Raw genomic sequence first — 7,500 nt, forward strand, 5'->3', positions numbered from 1 at the left:
CCCCCCCCCCCCCCAATTCAGTAAATGATGACTTTAGAGTTTATTTTTTATATGCAATATCAAATGCATAAACACTTCTCTGGCCATTATTCAACGCCATAACTAAAAAGGAAAAGAAGGGGAGACATTTGGTCGGACACTAAGCAGTTGTGATAGCATAGATCTTCTGTGGAGTGGAGTTAAAGATGTGTGGGAAGCATCCATGTTTCAACATAAAATACACTTAGTACCTTTTATCAAATTCCTTTTAAGTCTTCCTTATTCCTATTATATGAGTCTAGACGGACATGGCTGTAAACTGTAAATGGACAGCTTGGCGGAGTTATACAACCGCAAAGCGATAATTCTAGTTGATTTTATTTGAGTACATGCAAGGTATTTAAAGTGAAACTCTAGATTTCAATAATCGGACTCTGTATTCCTCACTTCATCTGCCTTATATAGCCTTTTACAGATGAAGCCATCTAAATGTTCCCCTCCAAGCCAGAAGCCTGCCAGCTGTCTTTTGCCTCCCAATCTCTGTATAGTATATTTTTGCTTAGCATATTTCAATTATACAGACTTCTATGTTACATATACACATGTAAATAACATGAAATACTTTGTTCATTTTTCTACTGTTAGATAGGAGTAAGTGTGCAGCACATAAGAACAGTTATCTCTAGTTGCACCTTTGTTTTTACTCTTCTAATACTGCTATTTGTCTGCCCCTCTGTCCCCTTCTTTGTGTGTAATGTATCATTTGTCTGGTCTAGACTTGTCCGGTGATGCGTGCACGCACTAAACATTTTGGGAGTTCCCCAGTGTTTTGCACCTTTCTATGTCTGCGTGTGTATGCACCCAAGACCTGGGGTTAGCCTCGATGGCCTCTCTAGATACAACAGCAACATGTTTCCACTTATCCTTCTTGTAGTACTTTGCTGTGTGGTACAGAGGCAGGCTCTGTCTGGTTAAACTGGAATATCCAGGTTTTTAGTCTCTTTTGCTTTGTTTGGATTTGTTGTTATTTGGCTCTGTTTCCCAACCTGGGCTTGTTGCATTTGGGTAAATTAACTGAGCAAGTTAATTAGATTTAGCTTAACACATTTTCTGTAGTGGAAAAAAACAGCTTCTGCCGGTTGGTTCCGCATACAAGTATACCTTTCCACTTATGTGTCCACTTTACCCAGGCTTGAATAGTAATGATGCATGTTGCTATTTATAGTCTTAACGATAATCCACTGGCCCCTTTATTTATTAAACCACTTTGAGAAGTAGTTTATTCTACTGTATATACACATGCATATTTACTAAATATGCATGTTTTTATTGTGTTATGCTTCTGCAGGGCAGAAGAAACACATGACATATTGTCTGAAAAGCCCATACTAATTAATGTTAGTCTTGGTTGGTAAAAGAGGTGATTTTTAATATGATCAACTCAACAAGTGTACCACTGTTATTTCCCCTCTTTAATTTAGGGGAGACATTTCTTTTTACAGTACACAACATTTCAACAGAATTTACTGGATGTCTTTTAAAATCTGGTATGTAGAAGTTAACAACAATGACTTGACCTCACTAACGTGTACTAAAACTATTAAAAGCACATCAATGAGTAACTGTTGAATTGGGTGACACGCTCATTTTATAAGCATTGCCACTTTTTACAACCACTAATGTGTGTTAATCCGCCACTGAAAATAGTCCCCAACAAATGCTCTATGTAATCCTGTTTGAGTAACTTTCGCTAAAAGCTGCCATGCTTAGCTGTCTAAGGAAATTATTTAGCCTTTTTGAAAAAATTAAACTATGTACTGTAAATGTGAGCCATTTTAAAATATTTACAGTATATTTTAAGAAGGATTTAATGAGCTGAGGGCTGAGTGCCATAGATAGATAGTGCAGGGAAGTTGGAAAGTATTGTGACAAGAAAAACACATGTTGGTTTTGGTCTTTTGATTTGTTTTGTTTATGATTAGAAAATGAAGAATTAACAGCCTTATCCTTTAGTCAGTCTATTGACATGTCATTTATCCTGCTCTCTTAGATGAAATGTTTTTGTGTGTATTCACAGTAACAATTGTTTAGATTTCCACCTTTAAAAAGATTAAGACTCCTTAGAGAAGTTATAACTTCAGACAATGAGACATTGTTTGTAATTTAGATATAAGGACAACTCCCACTATGAAAATGGAGTGTAAAGCCAATCTAAGCACTAGTCCATGTAAAAAAAGGAAACATTTCCCACTTCAGGTTATCCCCTGGTAATCCTGAATGCCGAGCATTGGTGAGCGCTTCCTATCCGCTGCTCCAGCTTGTCCCCTGTTACTGTTTTAACAATGGACCTCAACGGCACATAAAGCAAGACTATGTCAACCTGGGCATAGTGTACCAACTGTTGCTCCTGCTTCCTTCCCGCGTTAGAGAATAATGCATTCCTGCTTTTATAAGAGTTTATTATTGGTAGGGCTCACCAACAGGTCTGGGAATGCTTTTAATAGGCAGGCTATTGTTTGCTACCAGAGATGGCTGGTGGAAAAGAGTTTGGCAAAACACCAGCTGAAGGATGGGAAAACAAGAGGCATATGTGTAGGGCTGGTCACCGAAGTCAATACTTTTTAGGCACCGACCAAATTGCCTTCAAGTCTCGAGTATCAAAAAGTGCCTTGTCAGTCCCTACTTAATTTCAATACCTAGTAAATCTCATCACCACCAGTGAGCCAGTGAGCATGCTTCTACAATAGATCTAATAATGCTGGTGATTGGCTGTTTAATGTTATATATGTGTAGAGGCAGGCAGGAACAACTCTGAAACACTGAGAAATAATTTTAAAAAATGGTGCCGTAATGTTGTAATTTCTTTTTTTTAATTATAAAATTGCTATAAAAAAAATAAGTATTGTTTAGGAACCGGTATCAAAGCCATGGTATTGATTTCAGTAGTGGTATTGAAACTTTTGGAGTGATACCCAGACCTACACATGGATCATAGTATCAGCTCTCAAAGGGTTTGGTACTGGCCTAAAAAAGTTACGGAATTACAATAAAAGTAGTCAGAAAAGTATTATTAAGTACTATTTCTTTCATTGAGTTGTACTGTGTTGGACATAAACTGCACAGATCACAGTTAAAAAAACTACAACAAAAAAACACTGGGCTGAGATTGCCAAGTGTCTTAAACACATGACAAGAGCAATTTAGCATGATCTTAGACTTGGCACTCTCCGGGGGCGGAACAGGGTGTGAGCCCACACTTGAATTAAAGACTAACAGAGATTAATTTAATACTTGGGAGTTTTTTAATGCCTCACACTTTCAAGTCTACAGCGATTTATTGGATCAGGTTGCCAGCATCTATAAAAATCACATTTAAGACGTAAAAACAAATATCTTCTCTTGGCCTATATAATTATCTTGCATTTTCAGATGCCAGTCCCTCTCTCATTGGCCTAAGATAAATATTGGATCGGAGATGGTACAGACGGATGGCACAGGAAGACATAATTCTGTCAACTTGGGTCTATTCAGTTCGAAGATGCCCAATTTAGGTTTACGTATAGTTCTTAAAGGAAAACACTGTTTCTCTCGAGTTCTTCCCTTATCCTTAACATATTTACAATACTTTAGACTCTTTTGAATTGTAGCATAATGGAATCACTGCTTTGAGACAAATGTTGAAATGTCTATTTGTTTGATGCACTAAGTCACCCATTTAAGTTTTAGCAGTTTTAGTTTTATTCAGACAATACTACAAGCCTCTAGGGCAGTCAGTCAGTCATTCAGTCAGTCAGTCAGTCAGTCCGTCGGTCAGTCAGTCGCTCCACTACATTGTTTCAAAGTATAATAAATCCCAAAAGGATATGTTCTCTATATTGTGGTGATCCACCGACTTTCCTTACAAAAGCAAGAGACTTTCAAACATCAACATGTAATTTATTAATATGGATTTGTGTCAAAATTACATATTTTATAAACATATAAAAGTTTAAATAATTATATATAAAAACACATCTTTTCCAATTGTTTTTTGCCTGAAAATAAATTCCAACATGCTCGTGGGAAAAATTGGCATCGGTTCTATTTCTAGCGTGCGCGCGTTTTCGGCGCGGCTCGAGCTGCACGTGAGACGTGCATGTCTCGCAGGCAGTGTGTGAGCTCTATTAACATATGAGCCTAAATAAAAACGGACATGCCACGCAGGCAGTGTTTAGCCGGTCTTAGTCCTGATTTGAAGTTCTTTGAAAGTCATTAGGCCTAGTAGGCTGATTTTACCTTTCTTTTGCATCATTTAAACTGTTAAAATATATTCCCCTGGCCATGTATCCCTTGCCTATTCATTTGACTACACGTTGTATGCTTCTTTGTGAGCTACTTTCATTTTCTTAATTTTGCTTCAAGTTTAGTGTTTTCAAGCTCAAATCAGTGAACTGCCAATGGTACTGTCTAATTTAAAAAAAAAGTGCAAATGAATCAATAGGCAGAAAGAACATGTATTTTCTATTGAAAGGAATAGCGATCTATAATATTTTTTGTCTTCCAGCTGAGCCATTTCACTGTGTTTTTAACACGGGCTTGGACTGTCATGAATACCCACAATGTTAAATGGTAATGGTAATCCAATATATTTTTAATATGCAGTTTTTAACATTGATATTGAATCAAATCCTTATATCTTAAGGTAATACGATTATATTTTGCTTCTCTTAGATATGTGCTCTTTTCGAAAAAGGAAAGTATCAGTGATTTATGTATTAGAGGTGACAGGTTTTATCATGAGCCAAGTTTAGGCTTAATCATTTGACACAGGTTTAACCAGTGTGTTGTGTCAAAATAATTGGATTATATGGTCCAGATTGAACCAGTGGCTATTGTTGACGGCCCCCTGTGGATAAAGCCCTAAGAAAGATGTTCCTTCCATACAGAGCGATGTAGACGGTTTGCAGATGATTGTTTTTTTCAGTTCATTTCATCAAATGATAAATCTCAGTTCTCAAATAGCCTAGATTGCGACTATCGCATCTTTTGTTTTTATGTATCCAATCTGTACATTTTCCGCAGGGCATATCCTATTCATGAGAAATAACACATGGATTTGTAATGGCACACACAGCCTTCAGCAGAGCGTATAAAATCAATTCTGGGAAGAGTCTGTGCAGACTTACATGTCTACACACAAACACACACAGTGCAAAACACGGACATTGCTTTTTGGCTCAGTGCTTTTCACTCTCTCTCCCTCAATGTTCGACCAATGCTTTGCTGCAACATTCAAGTGCTACCGCCTTGTTAAGCCAAAGTCAGAACATTCAGTACAATACAAGACGAGCCAGTGCGTTACAATAAGGTTACCAGAGGTCAAACTCTACTGAGATGCTATAGAATTTGGTACACTTATTCATAGTACCCAGCAGCAGATAGCATGGCTGTTGGCTTAGTCCTATAAATACTCTATATATTAACAGTGAATAATAGTCTTTATTTAAATACTGAGAGTAGTCAACCTAGCTCTCTTTTAGCAACACCCTGCTACACTTTTTAGTCTTCCGATACAAGCTCATCTCCTCTCTCATTGGCCAGTGAATAGCTCTGGAGCAGCTTAGGTTAACTACTGAGCACGAGGAAACCTTAACTGTAATTTCTGAGGGAGTGTTTATCCTACATCTGTCTAAACACATTTCTTGTTCCTGCTTTTTCTGAACAAAAGTTGTCTTTGGAAAAACAAATCTCTGTCTCAGGTGTGTGCATCACAACTGTATCATTTAAACAGTAATACACTTGTACTGCTGCTTTTCTAATTCTAAAAATTTGGTTTTGCTTACTTTGTCATTACTACCTACCAGTGGAACAAAACCTCTTAGTTTCAAGCCTGTTAGCATTGGCCCTGGCCTACTTGCCTGAGCTCAACGGCTTCTTTTTTTCTTATGATCTCTCCTCCCTGCCTCTCCTCTTCAGTGGAGTTTCACTGATATTCTGTGTCACAATCCTGACACTGCACTTCCTCAGTCTCTCCTTAGTTTCAGCTCGCTCCTGCCCCGGAGCGCTGACTGCTTCTTTTGGACAATGCCCATCCTTGTTTGCATCGCCCCCTCGTTTCGGGAATCCCGGCATTGCTGGTAACCACTGGTGGATGAGGACGATGAGGTCACTGTCTCTGTTTAGCCTGGCCTTGCACCCCCCACCCACACACACACACACCGAGACACACACACACACACACACACGCGCACGAACACCAACACCCATTGGCAAATTGAGTCTGGGTTGCTCTAAAACAATGAAGGCTTTCTCCATTGGGATGATATGGGCTGCCAGACAGACTGGCAGACAGGCAAACAAAAAGTCAGGGAAACAAGCTAATGTAATTCAACAACACCCTGTTTTTAACTTAACATCTTCATTTAATGGTTATTAATGGTTAGAGTATTTCCAGTGTCTTTCAATCCTCCCTCCCACTCAGTACATGGCTCTTAATTCCGATTTACTTATCATTTACGTTTACCTGTATGTAATTGGCTTGAGTGCTGAAGCAAGGCGTGTAAAAAAAGATGAACTGTAGTTAAACATTTACTTTGGCATTGCAGTTATGTCATCATGTTGCACAGTTTGAATCTGCAAGCAGTATTTCACTTTCAGAATGAGTTGGGAAAGTTGACACTTTCACTTTTCACCTTAAATTTCTCTAAAATGACGTTTCTCAAATGATGTCAATGTGATCAAGTAGTGATTGTTTAAAAGCTAGATTTAAAAGTACGCTTTCCTTTATGCACCATCAATTTATTTAAATTAACAAGCACGGTCAGCCCAAACAGTGCAGTGAACTCATTTAGCCAGTTTATTTTTTTTGCTTTGGTTTTGATATGCGTGCTGTACTTCTCCATTATAAAGCTTTCACAGCATTCACTCCCAAGAGCACAGACATTTGTTTTTATTAAACCTGACGTGTTTCCGGCAATTTATTTTTGCTCAGTGATGTTACCAATAATTATAAGCATTTTATTCCTCACGCATCAATGGATAGGTTCCCCTGGAGAGGGGAGAAACTTCTGTTTGGCACAATTAGCCCGGTAGAGAGTCATGTTTGGTTGATTCTTCTTACTCATTTGTGACAGGTGGTTACATATGGTTGTAGTTTTGTTCTTTAAATCTGCATATTGCTTTCTGGCCTCAGTCACTTGGTCGAGTGCTGTTGGTGATTGTTGAACTAGAGATTGGTGGAAGGGAATGTTTGTGTGCACCCTGGACCATTTAGACATTCAAGATACACTCAATAATAATTAGCTCAAACATTTGGAGCTTTGCTATTTGCTTAATATTGCCCCATATTCAAATAATGTCAATAAATTATCTGAGTTTGATATCCTTGTGCTAAAAACCCTAACCCTTATCAAAGACCTATAGCTATCAATGAAGTTCCTGATGGAAGAACAGCCTCAGTGCTTTCACATATCAATGTGAATCTCTGTGGAACCCTTTCTTTCTGACGTGGTAATGGGCAGCACCGCTTGTCAGGATCAGGCT

The 7,500-nt window shown here is 38.3% G+C and overlaps 1 protein-coding gene across 3 annotated transcripts in view; it reads left to right on the top strand.

The window, feature by feature from the left end:
• babam2 (BRISC and BRCA1 A complex member 2) overlaps positions 1-7,500 on the top strand; it is an 80,465-nt gene that overhangs the window by 13,162 nt on the left and 59,803 nt on the right. The gene's annotated exons all lie outside the window — the stretch shown is intronic.

This window comes from Etheostoma cragini, chromosome 20, assembly GCF_013103735.1.
Source record: "Etheostoma cragini isolate CJK2018 chromosome 20, CSU_Ecrag_1.0, whole genome shotgun sequence".
Taxonomy (NCBI): Eukaryota; Metazoa; Chordata; class Actinopteri; order Perciformes; family Percidae; genus Etheostoma; species Etheostoma cragini.